This window comes from Triturus cristatus, chromosome 1_1 (assembly GCF_964204655.1).
Source record: "Triturus cristatus chromosome 1_1, aTriCri1.1, whole genome shotgun sequence".
NCBI lineage: Eukaryota > Metazoa > Chordata > Amphibia > Caudata > Salamandridae > Triturus > Triturus cristatus.
This window is the reverse complement of record NC_140579.1, coordinates 604,530,890-604,548,852: the sequence shown is the minus strand read 5'-3', so window position 1 is coordinate 604,548,852 and position 17,963 is coordinate 604,530,890.

Below are 17,963 nucleotides of genomic sequence, written 5' to 3'. Positions count from 1 at the left end.
CCAGGCCAGGTCCTCCCTGGACTGGAAACAAGCGTCCTAGGACCGGTTTTGGGGTTTCACCCCTCTTCAGCCAGGATAGCTTGATTCCAGTGGCATGGAGAGCACGGGACTCACATCTGAGCATATCCGTCCCACTCAGGGTGAAAAATGCAAAAAGAACTATTGATGGACAGAATGCAGAACAATGTCATTCATTCACCCCAGTACAGAGATCTTGGCCCAAATCCATATTTTTTGCTCACCATGCCATTCCAGTTTGGGCCCAGCCATATGCAAATCAGTCTTGACCCTGTGCCCAATGGGAACAGTCCAACTCGAACTGCCAGGCCAGGTCCTCCCTGGACTGGAAACATGCATCCTAGGACCGGTTTCGAGGTTTCACCCCTCTTCAGCCAGGATAGCTTGATTCCAGTGGCATGGAGAGCACGGGACTCACATCTGAACATACCCGTCCCACTCAGGGTGACAAATGTAAAAAGAACTGTTGATGGACAGAATGCAGAACAATGTCATACATTCACCCCAGTACAGAGATCTGGGCCTAAATCCATCGTTTTTTTGCTCACCATGCCATTCCAGTTTGGACCCAGCCATATGCAAATCAGTCTTGACCCTGTGCCGAATGGAAACAGTCCAGCCCGAACTGCCAGGCCAGGTCCTCCCTGGACTGGAAACAAGCATCCTAGGACCGGTTTTGGGGTTTCACCCCTCTTCAGCCAGGATAGCTTGATTTCAGTGGCATGGAGAGTACGGGACTCACGTCTGAGCATACCCGTCCCACTCGGGGTGACAAATGCAAAAATAACTATTGATGTACAGAATGCAGAACAATATCTTACATTCACCCCAGTACAGAGATCTGGGCCTAAATCCATCGTTTTTTTGCTCACCATGCCATTCCAGTATGGACCCAGCCATATGCAAATTATTCTTGACCCAGTGCCCAATTGGAACAGTCCAGCCCGAGCTGCCAGGCCAGGTCCTCCCTGGACTGGAAACAAGCATCCTAGGACCGGTTTCGGGGTTTCACCCCTCTTCAGCCAGGATAGCTTGATTCCAGTGGCATGGACAGCACGGGACTCACGTCTGAGCATACCCGTCCCACTCGGGGTGACAAATGCAAAAAGAACTATGGATGGACAGAATGAAGAACAATGTCATACATTCACCCGAGTACAGAGATCTGGGCCTAAATCCATCGTTTTTTTGCTCACCATGCCATTACAGTTTGGACCCAGCCAGATGCAAATCAGTCTTGACCCTGTGCAGAATGGAAACAGTCCAGCCCGAACTGCCAGGCCAGGTCCTCCCTGGACTGGAAACAAGCATCCTAGGACCAGTTTTGGGGTTTCACCCCTCTTCAGCCAGGATAGCTTGATTCCAGTGGCATGGAGAGCACGGGACTCACGTCTGAGCATACCCGTCCCACTCGGGGTGACAAATGCAAAAAGAACTATTGATGGACAGAATGCCGAACAACGTCATACATTCACCCCAGTACAGAGATCTGGGCTTAAGTCCATAGTTTTTTTGCTCACCATGCCATTCCAGTTTGGACCCAGCCATATGCAAATCAGTCTTGACCCTGTGCCCAATGGAAACAGTCCAGCCCGAACTGCCAGGCCAGGTCCTCCCTGGACTGGAAACAAGCATCCTAGGACTGGTTTCGGGGTTTCACCCCTCTTCAGCCAGGATAGCTTGATTCCAGTGGCATGGAGAACACGGGACTCACGTCTGAGCATACCCGTCCCACTCGGGGTGACAAATGCAAAAATAACTATTGATGGACAGAATGCAGAACAATGTCTTACATTCACCCCAGTACAGAGATCTGGGCCTAAATCCATCGTTTTTTTGCTCACCATGCCATTCCAGTTTGGACCCAGCCATATGCAAATTATTCTTGACCCAGTGCCCAATTGGAACAGTCCAGCCCGAGCTGCCAGGCCAGGTCCTCCCTGGACTGGAAACATGCATCCTAGTACCGGTTTCGGGGTTTCACCCCTCTTCAGCCAGGATAGCTTGATTCCAGTGGCATGGAAAGCACGGCACTCACGTCTAAGCATACCCGTCCCACTCGGGGTGACAAATGCAAAAAGAACTATTGATGGACAGAATGCAGAACAATGTCATTCATTCACCCCAGTACAGAGATCTTGGCCTAAATCCATTGTTTTTTTGCTCACCATGCCATTCCAGTTCGGGCCCAGCCATATGCAAATCGGTCTTGACCCTGTGCCCAATGGGAACAGTCCAACCCAAACTGCCAGGCCAGGTCCTCCCTGGACTGGAAACATGCATCCTAGTACCGGTTTCGGGGTTTCACCCCTCTTCAGCCAGGATAGCTTGATTCCAGTGGCATGGAAAGCACGGGACTCACGTCTAAGCATACCCGTCCCACTCGGGGTGACAAATGTAAAAAGAACTATTGATGGACAGAATGCAGAACAATGTCATACATTCACCCCAGTACAGAGATCTGGGCCTAAATCCATCGTTTTTTTGCTCACCATGCCATTCCAGTTTGAACCCAGCCATATGCAAATCAGTCTTGACCCTGTGCCCAATGGGAACAGTCCAGCCCGAACTGCCAGGCCAGGTCCTACCTGGATTGGAAACAAGCATCCTAGGACCGGTTTCGGGGTTTCACCCCTCTTCAGCCAGGATAGCTTGATTCCAGTGGCATGGAGAGCACGGGACTCACGTCTGAGCATACCCGTCCCACTCGGGGTGACAAATGCAAAAAGAACTATTGATGGACAGAATGCAGAACAATGTCATACATTCACCCCAGTACAGAGATCTGGGCCTAATTCCATCGTTTTTTTGCTCACCATGCCATTCCAGTTTGGACCCAGCCATATGCAAATCAGTCTTGACCCTGTGCCCAATGGGAATACTCCAGCCCGAACTGCCAGGCCAGGTCCTCCCTGGACTGGAAACAAGCATCCTAGGACCGGTTTCGGGGTTTCACTCCTCTTCAGCCAGGATAGCTTGATTCCAGTGGCATGGAGAGCATAGGACTCACGTCTGAGCATACCCGTCCCACTCGGGGTGACAAATGCAAAAAGAACTATTGATGGACAGAATGCAGAACAATGTCATACATTCACCCCAGTACAGGGATCTGGGCCTAAATCCATCGTTTTTTTGCTCATCATGCCATTCCAGTTTGGACCCAGCCATATGCAAATCAGTCTTGACCCTCTGCCAAATGGAAACAGTCCAGCCCGAACTGCCAGGCCAGGTCCTCCCTGGACTGGAAACAAGCATCCTAGGACCGGTTTCGGGGTTTCACCCCTCTTCAGCCAGGATAGCTTGATTCCAGTGGCATGGAGAGCACGGGACTCACGTCTGAGCATATCCGTCCCACTCGGGGTGACAAATGCAAAAAGAACTATTGATGGACAGAATGCAGAACAATGTCATTCATTCACCCCAGTACAGAGATCTTGGCCTAAATCCATCGTTTTTTTGCTCACCATGACATTCCAGTTTGGGCCCAGCCATATGCAAATCGGTCTTGACCCTGTGCCCAATGGGAACAGTCCAACCCGAACTGCCAGGCCAGGTCCTCCCTGGAATGGAAACATGCATCCTAGTACCGGTTTCGGGGTTTCACCCCTCTTCAGCCAGGATAGCTTGATTCCAGTGGCATGGAAAGCACGGGACTCACGTCTGAGCATACCCGTCCCACTCGGGGTGACAAATGCAAAAATAACTATTGATGTACAGAATGCAGAACAATATCTTACATTCACCCCAGTACAGAGATCTGGGCCTAAATCCATCGTTTTTTTGCTCACCATGCCATTCCAGTATGGACCCAGCCATATGCAAATTATTCTTGACCCAGTGCCCAATTGGAACAGTCCAGCCCGAGCTGCCAGGCCAGGTCCTCCCTGGACTGGAAACAAGCATCCTAGGACCGGTTTCGGGGTTTCACCCCTCTTCAGCCAGGATAGCTTGATTCCAGTGGCATGGACAGCACGGGACTCACGTCTGAGCATACCCGTCCCACTCGGGGTGACGAATGCAAAAAGAACTATGGATGGACAGAATGCAGAACAATGTCATACATTCACCCCAGTACAGAGATCTGGGCCTAAATCCATCGTTTTTTTGCTCACCATGCCATTACAGTTTGGACCCAGCCAGATGCAAATCAGTCTTGACCCTGTGCAGAATGGAAACAGTCCAGCCCGAACTGCCAGGCCAGGTCCTCCCTGGACTGGAAACAAGCATCCTAGGACCGGTTTTGGGGTTTCACCCCTCTTCAGCCAGGATAGCTTGATTCCAGTGGCATGGAGAGCACGGGACTCACGCCTGAGCATACCCGTCCCACTCGGGGTGACAAATGCAAAAAGAACTATTGATGGACAGAATGCCGAACAACGTCATACATTCACCCCAGTACAGAGATCTGGGCTTAAATCCATTGTTTTTTTGCTCACCATGCCATTCCAGTTTGGACCCAGCCATATGCAAATCAGTCTTGACCCTGTGCCCAATGGAAACAGTCCAGCCTGAACTGCCAGGCCAGGTCCTCCCTGGACTGGAAACAAGCATCCTAGGACTGGTTTCAGGGTTTCACCCCTCTTCAGCCAGGATAGCTTGATTCCAGTGGCATGGAGAACACGGGACTCACGTCTGAGCATACCCGTCCCACTCGGGGTGACAAATGCAAAAATAACTATTGATGGACAGAATGCAGAACAATGTCTTACATTCACCCCAGTACAGAGATCTGGGCCTAAATCCATCGTTTTTTTGCTCACCATGCCATTCCAGTTTGGACCCAACCATATGCAAATTATTCTTGACCCAGTGCCCAATTGGAACAGTCCAGCCTGAGCTGCCAGGCCAGGTTCTCCCTGGACTGGAAACAAGCATCCTAGGACCGGTTTCGGGGTTTCACCCCTCTTCAGCCAGGATAGCTTGATTCCAGTGGCATGGAAAGCACAGGACTCACGTCTGAGCATACCCATCCCACTCGGGGTGACAAATGCAAAAAGAACTATTGATGGACAGAATGCAGAACAATGTCATTCATTCACCCCAGTACAGAGATCTTGGCCTAAATCCATCGTTTTTTTGCTCACCATGCCATTCCAGTTTGGGCCCAGCCATATGCAAATCAGTCTTGACCCTGTGCCCAATGGGAACAGTCCAACCCGAACTGCCAGGCCAGGTCCTCCCTGGACTGGAAACATGCATCCTAGTACCGGTTTCGGGGTTTCACCCCTCTTCAGCCAGGATAGCTTGATTCCAGTGGCATGGAAAGCACGGGACTCACGTCTGAGCATACCCGTCCCACTCGGGGTGACAAATGTAAAAAGAACTATTGATGGACAGAATGCAGAACAATGTCATACATTCACCCCAGTACAGGGATCTGGGCCTAAATCCATGTTTTTTTTGCTCATCATGACATTCCAGTTTGGACCCAGCCATATGCAAATCAGTCTTGACCCTCTGCCAAATGGAAACAGTCCAGCCCGAACTGCCAGGCCAGGTCCTCCCTGGACTGGAAACAAGCATCCTAGGACCGGTTTCGGGGTTTCACCCCTCTTCAGCCAGGATAGCTTGATTCCAGTGGCATGGAGAGCACGGGACTCACGTCTGAGCATATCCGTCCCACTCGGGGTGACAAATGCAAAAAGAACTATTGATGGACAGAATGCAGAACAATGTCATTCATTCACCCCAGTACAGAGATCTTGGCCTAAATCCATCGTTTTTTTGCTCACCATGCCATTCCAGTTTGGGCCCAGCCATATGCAAATCGGTCTTGACCCTGTGCCCAATGGGAACAGTCCAACCCGAACTGCCAGGCCAGGTCCTCCCTGGACTGGAAACATGCATCCTAGTACCGGTTTCGGGGTTTCACCCCTCTTCAGCCAGGATAGCTTGATTCCAGTGGCATGGAAAGCACGGGACTCACGTCTGAGCATACCCGTCCCACTCGGGGTGACAAATGTAAAAAGAACTATTGATGGACAGAATGCAGAACAATGTCATACATTCACCCCAGTACAGAGATCTGGGCCTAAATCCATCGTTTTTTTGCTCACCATGCCATTCCAGTTTGAACCCAGCCATATGCAAATCAGTCTTGACCCTGTGCCCAATGGGAACAGTCCAGCCCGAACTGCCAGGCCAGGTCTTACCTGGATTGGAAACAAGCATCCTAGGACCGGTTTCGGGGTTTCACCCCTCTTCAGCCAGGATAGCTTGATTCCAGTGGCATGGAGAGCACGGGACTCACGTCTGAGCATACCCGTCCCACTCGGGGTGACAAATGCAAAAAGAACTATTGATGGACAGAATGCAGAACAATGTCATACATTCACCCCAGTACAGAGATCTGGGCCTAAATCCATGTTTTTTTTGCTCATCATGCCATTCCAGTTTGGACCCAGCCATATGCAAATCAGCCTTTACCCTGTGCCCAATGGGAAAAGTCCAGCCCGAACTGCCAGGCCAGGTCCTCCCTGGACTGGAAACAAGCATCCTATGACCAGTTTCGGGGTTTCACCCCTCTTCAGCCAGGATAGCTTGATTTCAGTGGCATGGAGAGTACGGGACTCACGTCTGAGCATACTCGTCCCACTCGGGGTGACATATGCAAAAATAACTATTGATGTACAGAATGTAGAACAATATCTTACATTCACCCCAGTACAGAGATCTGGGCCTAAATCCATCGTTTTTTTGCTCACCATGCCATTCCAGTATGGACCCAGCCATATGCAAATTATTCTTGACCCAGTGCCCAATTGGAACAGTCCAGCCCGAGCTGCCAGGCCAGGTCCTCCCTGGACTGGAAACAAGCATCCTAGGACCGGTTTCGGGGTTTCACCCCTCTTCAGCCAGGATAGCTTGATTCCAGTGGCATGGACAGCATGGGACTCACGTCTGAGCATACCCGTCCCACTCGGGGTGACGAATGCAAAAAGAACTATGGATGGACAGAATGCAGAACAATGTCATACATTCACCCGAGTACAGAGATCTGGGCCTAAATCCATCGTTTTTTTGCTCACCATGCCATTACAGTTTGGACCCAGACAGATGCAAATCAGTCTTGACCCTGTGCAGAATGGAAACAGTCCAGCCCGAACTGCCAGGCCAGGTCCTCCCTGGACTGGAAACAAGCATCCTAGGACCGGTTTTGGGGTTTCACCCATCTTCAGCCAGGATAGCTTGATTCCAGTGGCATGGAGAGCACGGGACTCACGTCTGAGCATACCCGTCTCACTCGGGGTGACAAATGCAAAAAGAACTATTGATGGACAGAATGCCGAACAACGTCATACATTCACCCCAGTACAGAGATCTGGGCTTAAATCCATCGTTTTTTTGCTCACCATGCCATTCCAGTTTGGACCCAGCCATATGCAAATCAGTCTTGACCCTGTGCCCAATGGAAACAGTCCAGGCCGAACTGCCAGGCCAGGTCCTCCCTGGACTGGAAACAAGCATCCTAGGACTGGTTTTGGGGTTTCACCCCTCTTCAGCCAGGATAGCTTGATTCCAGTGGCATGGAGAGCACGGGACTCACGTCTGAGCATACCCGTCCCACTCGGGGTGACAAATGCAAAAATAACTATTGATGGACAGAATGCAGAACAATGTCTTACATTCACCCCAGTACAGAGATCTGGGCCTAAATCCATTGTTTTTTTGCTCACCATGCCATTCCAGTTTGGACCCAGCCATATGCAAATTATTCTTGACCCAGTGCCCAATTGGAACAGTCCAGCCCGAGCTGCCAGGCCAGGTCCTCCCTGGACTGGAAACAAGCATCCTAGGACCGGTTTCGGGGTTTCACCCCTCTTCAGCCAGGATAGCTTGATTCCAGTGGCATGGAGAGCACGGGACTCACGTCTGAGCCTACCCGTCCCACTCGGGGTGACGAATGCAAAAAGAACTATGGATGGACAGAATGCAGAACAATGTCATACATTCACCGCAGTACAGAGATCTGGGCCTAAATCCATCGTTTTTTTGCTCACCTTGCCATTCCAGTTTGGACCCAGCCATATGCAAATCAGTCTTGACCCTGTGCTGAATGGAAACAGTCCAGCCCGAACTGCCAGGCCAGGTCCTCCCTGGACTGGAAACAAGCGTCCTAGGACCGGTTTTGGGGTTTCACCCCTCTTCAGCCAGGATAGCTTGATTCAAGTGGCATGGAGAGCACGGGACTCACGTCTGAGCATACCCGTCCCACTCGGGGTGACAAATGCAAAAAGAACTATTGATGGACAGAATGCCGAACAATGTCATACATTCACCCCAGTACAGAGATCTGGGCTTAAATCCATCGTTTTTTTGCTCACCATGCCATTCCAGTTTGGACCCAGCCATATGCAAATCAGTCTTGACCCTGTGCCCAATGGAAACAGTCCAGCCCGAACTGCCAGGCCAGGTCCTCCCTGGACTGGAAACAAGCATCCTAGGACTGGTTTCGGTGTTTCACCCCTCTTCAGCCAGGATAGCTTGATTCCAGTGGCATGGAGAGCACGGGACTCACGTCTGAGCATATCCGTCCCACTCGGGGGGACAAATGCAAAAAGAACTATTGATGGACAGAATGCAGAACAATGTCATACATTCACCCCAGTACAGAGATCTGGGCCTAAATCCATCGTTTTTTTGCTCACCATGCCATTCCAGTATGGACCCAGCCATATGCAAATTATTCTTGACCCAGTGCCCAATTGGAACAGTCCAGCCCGAGCTGCCAGGCCAGGTTCTCCCTGGACTGGAAACAAGCATCCTAGGACCGGTTTCGGGGTTTCACCCCTCTTCAGCCAGGATAGCTTGATTCCAGTGGCATGGAAAGCACAGGACTCACGTCTGAGCATACCCATCCCACTCGGGGTGACAAATGCAAAAAGAACTATTGATGGACAGAATGCAGAACAATGTCATTCATTCACCCCAGTACAGAGATCTTGGCCTAAATCCATCGTTTTTTTGCTCACCATGCCATTCCAGTTTGGGCCCAGCCATATGCAAATCGGTCTTGACCCTGTGCCCAATGGGAACAGTCCAACCCGAACTGCCAGGCCAGGTCCTCCCTGGACTGGAAACATGCATCCTAGTACCGGTTTCGGGGTTTCACCCCTCTTCAGCCAGGATAGCTTGATTCCAGTGGCATGGAAAGCACGGGACTCACGTCTGAGCATACCCGTCCCACTCGGGGTGACAAATGTAAAAAGAACTATTGATGGACAGAATGCAGAACAATGGCATACATTCACCCCAGTACAGAGATCTGGGCCTAAATCCATCGTTTTTTTGCTCACCATGCCATTCCAGTTTGAACCCAGCCATATGCAAATCAGTCTTGACCCTGTGCCCAATGGGAACAGTCCAGCCCGAACTGCCAGGCCAGGTCTTACCTGGATTGGAAACAAGCATCCTAGGACCGGTTTCGGGGTTTCACCCCTCTTCAGCCAGGATAGCTTGATTCCAGTGGCATGGAGAGCACGAGACTCACGTCTGAGCATACCCGTCCCACTCGGGGTGACAAATGCAAAAAGAACTATTGATGGACAGAATGCAGAACAATGTCATACATTCACCCCAGTACAGAGATCTGGGCCTAAATCCATGTTTTTTTTGCTCATCATGCCATTCCAGTTTGGACCCAGCCATATGCAAATCAGCCTTTACCCTGTGCCCAATGGGAAAAGTCCAGCCCGAACTGCCAGGCCAGGTCCTCCCTGGACTGGAAACAAGCATCCTATGACCAGTTTCGGGGTTTCACCCCTCTTCAGCCAGGATAGCTTGATTTCAGTGGCATGGAGAGTACGGGACTCACGTCTGAGCATACTCGTCCCACTCGGGGTGACATATGCAAAAATAACTATTGATGTACAGAATGTAGAACAATATCTTACATTCACCCCAGTACAGAGATCTGGGCCTAAATCCATCGTTTTTTGGCTCACCATGCCATTCCAGTATGGACCTAGCCATATGCAAATTATTCTTGACCCAGTGCCCAATTGGAACAGTCCAGCCCGAGCTGCCAGGCCAGGTCCTCCCTGGACTGGAAACAAGCATCCTAGGACCGGTTTCGGGGTTTCACCCCTCTTCAGCCAGGATAGCTTGATTCCAGTGGCATGGACAGCATGGGACTCACGTCTGAGCATACCCGTCCCACTCGGGGTGACGAATGCAAAAAGAACTATGGATGGACAGAATGCAGAACAATGTCATACATTCACCCGAGTACAGAGATCTGGGCCTAAATCCATCGTTTTTTTGCTCACCATGCCATTACAGTTTGGACCCAGACAGATGCAAATCAGTCTTGACCCTGTGCAGAATGGAAACAGTCCAGCCCGAACTGCCAGGCCAGGTCCTCCCTGGACTGGAAACAAGCATCCTAGGACCGGTTTTGGGGTTTCACCCATCTTCAGCCAGGATAGCTTGATTCCAGTGGCATGGAGAGCACGGGACTCACGTCTGAGCATACCCGTCTCACTCGGGGTGACAAATGCAAAAAGAACTATTGATGGACAGAATGCCGAACAACGTCATACATTCACCCCAGTACAGAGATCTGGGCTTAAATCCATCGTTTTTTTGCTCACCATGCCATTCCAGTTTCGACCCAGCATTATGCAAATCAGTCTTGACCCTGTGCCCAATGGAAACAGTCCAGCCCGAACTGCCAGGCCAGGTCCTCCCTGGACTGGAAACAAGCATCCTAGGACTGGTTTCGGGGTTTCACCCCTCTTCAGCCAGGATAGCTTGATTCCAGTGGCATGGAGAGCACGGGACTCACGTCTGAGCATACCCGTCCCACTCGGGGTGACAAATGCAAAAATAACTATTGATGGACAGAATGCAGAACAATGTCTTACATTCACCCCAGTACAGAGATCTGGGCCTAAATCCATTGTTTTTTTGCTCACCATGCCATTCCAGTTTGGACCCAGCCATATGCAAATTATTCTTGACCCAGTGCCCAATTGGAACAGTCCAGCCCGAGCTGCCAGGCCAGGTCCTCCCTGGACTGGAAACAAGCATCCTAGGACCGGTTTCGGGGTTTCACCCCTCTTCAGCCAGGATAGCTTGATTCCAGTGGCATGGAGAGCACGGGACTCACGTCTGAGCATACCCGTCCCACTCGGGGTGACGAATGCAAAAAGAACTATGGATGGACAGAATGCAGAACAATGTCATACATTCACCGCAGTACAGAGATCTGGGCCTAAATCCATCGTTTTTTTGCTCACCATGCCATTCCAGTTTGGACCCAGCCATATGCAAATCAGTCTTGACCCTGTGCCGAATGGAAACAGTCCAGCCCGAACTGCCAGGCCAGGTCCTCCCTGGACTGGAAACAAGCATCCTAGGTCCGGTTTCGGGGTTTCACCCCTCTTCAGCCAGGATAGCTTGATTCCAGTGGCATGGAGAGCACGGGACTCACGCCTGAGCATACCCGTCCCACTCGGGGTGACAAATGCAAAAAGAACTATTGATGGACAGAATGCCGAACAACGTCATACATTCACCCCAGTACAGAGATCTGGGCTTAAATCCATTGTTTTTTTGCTCACCATGCCATTCCAGTTTGGACCCAGCCATATGCAAATCAGTCTTGACCCTGTGCCCAATGGAAACAGTCCAGCCTGAACTGCCAGGCCAGGTCCTCCCTGGACTGGAAACAAGCATCCTAGGACTGGTTTCAGGGTTTCACCCCTCTTCAGCCAGGATAGCTTGATTCCAGTGGCATGGAGAACACGGGACTCACGTCTGAGCATACCCGTCCCACTCGGGGTGACAAATGCAAAAATAACTATTGATGGACAGAATGCAGAACAATGTCTTACATTCACCCCAGTACAGAGATCTGGGCCTAAATCCATCGTTTTTTTGCTCACCATGCCATTCCAGTTTGGACCCAACCATATGCAAATTATTCTTGACCCAGTGCCCAATTGGAACAGTCCAGCCTGAGCTGCCAGGCCAGGTTCTCCCTGGACTGGAAACAAGCATCCTAGGACCGGTTTCGGGGTTTCACCCCTCTTCAGCCAGGATAGCTTGATTCCAGTGGCATGGAAAGCACAGGACTCACGTCTGAGCATACCCATCCCACTCGGGGTGACAAATGCAAAAAGAACTATTGATGGACAGAATGCAGAACAATGTCATTCATTCACCCCAGTACAGAGATCTTGGCCTAAATCCATCGTTTTTTTGCTCACCATGCCATTCCAGTTTGGGCCCAGCCATATGCAAATCAGTCTTGACCCTGTGCCCAATGGGAACAGTCCAACCCGAACTGCCAGGCCAGGTCCTCCCTGGACTGGAAACATGCATCCTAGTACCGGTTTCGGGGTTTCACCCCTCTTCAGCCAGGATAGCTTGATTCCAGTGGCATGGAAAGCACGGGACTCACGTCTGAGCATACCCGTCCCACTCGGGGTGACAAATGTAAAAAGAACTATTGATGGACAGAATGCAGAACAATGTCATACATTCACCCCAGTACAGGGATCTGGGCCTAAATCCATGTTTTTTTTGCTCATCATGACATTCCAGTTTGGACCCAGCCATATGCAAATCAGTCTTGACCCTCTGCCAAATGGAAACAGTCCAGCCCGAACTGCCAGGCCAGGTCCTCCCTGGACTGGAAACAAGCATCCTAGGACCGGTTTCGGGGTTTCACCCCTCTTCAGCCAGGATAGCTTGATTCCAGTGGCATGGAGAGCACGGGACTCACGTCTGAGCATATCCGTCCCACTCGGGGTGACAAATGCAAAAAGAACTATTGATGGACAGAATGCAGAACAATGTCATTCATTCACCCCAGTACAGAGATCTTGGCCTAAATCCATCGTTTTTTTGCTCACCATGCCATTCCAGTTTGGGCCCAGCCATATGCAAATCGGTCTTGACCCTGTGCCCAATGGGAACAGTCCAACCCGAACTGCCAGGCCAGGTCCTCCCTGGACTGGAAACATGCATCCTAGTACCGGTTTCGGGGTTTCACCCCTCTTCAGCCAGGATAGCTTGATTCCAGTGGCATGGAAAGCACGGGACTCACGTCTGAGCATACCCGTCCCACTCGGGGTGACAAATGTAAAAAGAACTATTGATGGACAGAATGCAGAACAATGTCATACATTCACCCCAGTACAGAGATCTGGGCCTAAATCCATCGTTTTTTTGCTCACCATGCCATTCCAGTTTGAACCCAGCCATATGCAAATCAGTCTTGACCCTGTGCCCAATGGGAACAGTCCAGCCCGAACTGCCAGGCCAGGTCTTACCTGGATTGGAAACAAGCATCCTAGGACCGGTTTCGGGGTTTCACCCCTCTTCAGCCAGGATAGCTTGATTCCAGTGGCATGGAGAGCACGGGACTCACGTCTGAGCATACCCGTCCCACTCGGGGTGACAAATGCAAAAAGAACTATTGATGGACAGAATGCAGAACAATGTCATACATTCACCCCAGTACAGAGATCTGGGCCTAAATCCATGTTTTTTTTGCTCATCATGCCATTCCAGTTTGGACCCAGCCATATGCAAATCAGCCTTTACCCTGTGCCCAATGGGAAAAGTCCAGCCCGAACTGCCAGGCCAGGTCCTCCCTGGACTGGAAACAAGCATCCTATGACCAGTTTCGGGGTTTCACCCCTCTTCAGCCAGGATAGCTTGATTTCAGTGGCATGGAGAGTACGGGACTCACGTCTGAGCATACTCGTCCCACTCGGGGTGACATATGCAAAAATAACTATTGATGTACAGAATGTAGAACAATATCTTACATTCACCCCAGTACAGAGATCTGGGCCTAAATCCATCGTTTTTTTGCTCACCATGCCATTCCAGTATGGACCCAGCCATATGCAAATTATTCTTGACCCAGTGCCCAATTGGAACAGTCCAGCCCGAGCTGCCAGGCCAGGTCCTCCCTGGACTGGAAACAAGCATCCTAGGACCGGTTTCGGGGTTTCACCCCTCTTCAGCCAGGATAGCTTGATTCCAGTGGCATGGACAGCATGGGACTCACGTCTGAGCATACCCGTCCCACTCGGGGTGACGAATGCAAAAAGAACTATGGATGGACAGAATGCAGAACAATGTCATACATTCACCCGAGTACAGAGATCTGGGCCTAAATCCATCGTTTTTTTGCTCACCATGCCATTACAGTTTGGACCCAGACAGATGCAAATCAGTCTTGACCCTGTGCAGAATGGAAACAGTCCAGCCCGAACTGCCAGGCCAGGTCCTCCCTGGACTGGAAACAAGCATCCTAGGACCGGTTTTGGGGTTTCACCCATCTTCAGCCAGGATAGCTTGATTCCAGTGGCATGGAGAGCACGGGACTCACGTCTGAGCATACCCGTCTCACTCGGGGTGACAAATGCAAAAAGAACTATTGATGGACAGAATGCCGAACAACGTCATACATTCACCCCAGTACAGAGATCTGGGCTTAAATCCATCGTTTTTTTGCTCACCATGCCATTCCAGTTTGGACCCAGCCATATGCAAATCAGTCTTGACCCTGTGCCCAATGGAAACAGTCCAGCCCGAACTGCCAGGCCAGGTCCTCCCTGGACTGGAAACAAGCATCCTAGGACTGGTTTCGGGGTTTCACCCCTCTTCAGCCAGGATAGCTTGATTCCAGTGGCATGGAGAGCACGGGACTCACGTCTGAGCATACCCGTCCCACTCGGGGTGACAAATGCAAAAATAACTATTGATGGACAGAATGCAGAACAATGTCTTACATTCACCCCAGTACAGAGATCTGGGCCTAAATCCATTGTTTTTTTGCTCACCATGCCATTCCAGTTTGGACCCAGCCATATGCAAATTATTCTTGACCCAGTGCCCAATTGGAACAGTCCAGCCCGAGCTGCCAGGCCAGGTCCTCCCTGGACTGGAAACAAGCATCCTAGGACCGGTTTCGGGGTTTCACCCCTCTTCAGCCAGGATAGCTTGATTCCAGTGGCATGGAGAGCACGGGACTCACGTCTGAGCCTACCCGTCCCACTCGGGGTGACGAATGCAAAAAGAACTATGGATGGACAGAATGCAGAACAATGTCATACATTCACCGCAGTACAGAGATCTGGGCCTAAATCCATCGTTTTTTTGCTCACCATGCCATTCCAGTTTGGACCCAGCCATATGCAAATCAGTCTTGACCCTGTGCTGAATGGAAACAGTCCAGCCCGAACTGCCAGGCCAGGTCCTCCCTGGACTGGAAACAAGCGTCCTAGGACCGGTTTTGGGGTTTCACCCCTCTTCAGCCAGGATAGCTTGATTCAAGTGGCATGGAGAGCACGGGACTCACGTCTGAGCATACCCGTCCCACTCGGGGTGACAAATGCAAAAAGAACTATTGATGGACAGAATGCCGAACAATGTCATACATTCACCCCAGTACAGAGATCTGGGCTTAAATCCATCGTTTTTTTGCTCACCATGCCATTCCAGTTTGGACCCAGCCATATGCAAATCAGTCTTGACCCTGTGCCCAATGGAAACAGTCCAGCCCGAACTGCCAGGCCAGGTCCTCCCTGGACTGGAAACAAGCATCCTAGGACTGGTTTCGGTGTTTCACCCCTCTTCAGCCAGGATAGCTTGATTCCAGTGGCATGGAGAGCACGGGACTCACGTCTGAGCATATCCGTCCCACTCGGGGGGACAAATGCAAAAAGAACTATTGATGGACAGAATGCAGAACAATGTCATACATTCACCCCAGTACAGAGATCTGGGCCTAAATCCATCGTTTTTTTGCTCACCATGCCATTCCAGTTTGAACCCAGCCATATGCAAATCAGTCTTGACCCTGTGCCCAATGGGAACAGTCCAGCCCGAACTGCCAGGCCAGGTCCTACCTGGATTGGAAACAAGCATCCTAGGACCGGTTTCGGGGTTTCACCCCTCTTCAGCCAGGATAGCTTGATTCCAGTGGCATGGAGAGCACGGGACTCACGTCTGAGCATACCCGTCCCACTCGGGGTGACAAATGCAAAAAGAACTATTGATGGACAGAATGCAGAACAATGTCATACATTCACCCCAGTACAGAGATCTGGGCCTAATTCCATCGTTTTTTTGCTCACCATGCCATTCCAGTTTGGACCCAGCCATATGCAAATCAGTCTTGACCCTGTGCCCAATGGGAATACTCCAGCCCGAACTGCCAGGCCAGGTCCTCCCTGGACTGGAAACAAGCATCCTAGGACCGGTTTCGGGGTTTCACTCCTCTTCAGCCAGGATAGCTTGATTCCAGTGGCATGGAGAGCATAGGACTCACGTCTGAGCATACCCGTCCCACTCGGGGTGACAAATGCAAAAAGAACTATTGATGGACAGAATGCAGAACAATGTCATACATTCACCCCAGTACAGGGATCTGGGCCTAAATCCATCGTTTTTTTGCTCATCATGCCATTCCAGTTTGGACCCAGCCATATGCAAATCAGTCTTGACCCTCTGCCAAATGGAAACAGTCCAGCCCGAACTGCCAGGCCAGGTCCTCCCTGGACTGGAAACAAGCATCCTAGGACCGGTTTCGGGGTTTCACCCCTCTTCAGCCAGGATAGCTTGATTCCAGTGGCATGGAGAGCACGAGACTCACGTCTGAGCATATCCGTCCCACTCGGGGTGACAAATGCAAAAAGAACTATTGATGGACAGAATGCAGAACAATGTCATTCATTCACCCCAGTACAGAGATCTTGGCCTAAATCCATCGTTTTTTTGCTCACCATGCCATTCCAGTTTGGGCCCAGCCATATGCAAATCGGTCTTGACCCTGTGCCCAATGGGAACAGTCCAACCCGAACTGCCAGGCCAGGTCCTCCCTGGAATGGAAACATGCATCCTAGTACCGGTTTCGGGGTTTCACCCCTCTTCAGCCAGGATAGCTTGATTCCAGTGGCATGGAAAGCACGGGACTCACGTCTGAGCATACCCGTCCCACTCGGGGTGACAAATGCAAAAATAACTATTGATGTACAGAATGCAGAACAATATCTTACATTCACCCCAGTACAGAGATCTGGGCCTAAATCCATCGTTTTTTTGCTCACCATGCCATTCCAGTATGGACCCAGCCATATGCAAATTATTCTTGACCCAGTGCCCAATTGGAACAGTCCAGCCCGAGCTGCCAGGCCAGGTCCTCCCTGGACTGGAAACAAGCATCCTAGGACCGGTTTCGGGGTTTCACCCCTCTTCAGCCAGGATAGCTTGATTCCAGTGGCATGGACAGCACGGGACTCACGTCTGAGCATACCCGTCCCACTCGGGGTGACGAATGCAAAAAGAACTATGGATGGACAGAATGCAGAACAATGTCATACATTCACCCCAGTACAGAGATCTGGGCCTAAATCCATCGTTTTTTTGCTCACCATGCCATTACAGTTTGGACCCAGCCAGATGCAAATCAGTCTTGACCCTGTGCAGAATGGAAACAGTCCAGCCCGAACTGCCAGGCCAGGTCCTCCCTGGACTGGAAACAAGCATCCTAGGACCGGTTTTGGGGTTTCACCCCTCTTCAGCCAGGATAGCTTGATTCCAGTGGCATGGAGAGCACGGGACTCACGCCTGAGCATACCCGTCCCACTCGGGGTGACAAATGCAAAAAGAACTATTGATGGACAGAATGCCGAACAACGTCATACATTCACCCCAGTACAGAGATCTGGGCTTAAATCCATTGTTTTTTTGCTCACCATGCCATTCCAGTTTGGACCCAGCCATATGCAAATCAGTCTTGACCCTGTGCCCAATGGAAACAGTCCAGCCTGAACTGCCAGGCCAGGTCCTCCCTGGACTGGAAACAAGCATCCTAGGACTGGTTTCAGGGTTTCACCCCTCTTCAGCCAGGATAGCTTGATTCCAGTGGCATGGAGAACACGGGACTCACGTCTGAGCATACCCGTCCCACTCGGGGTGAC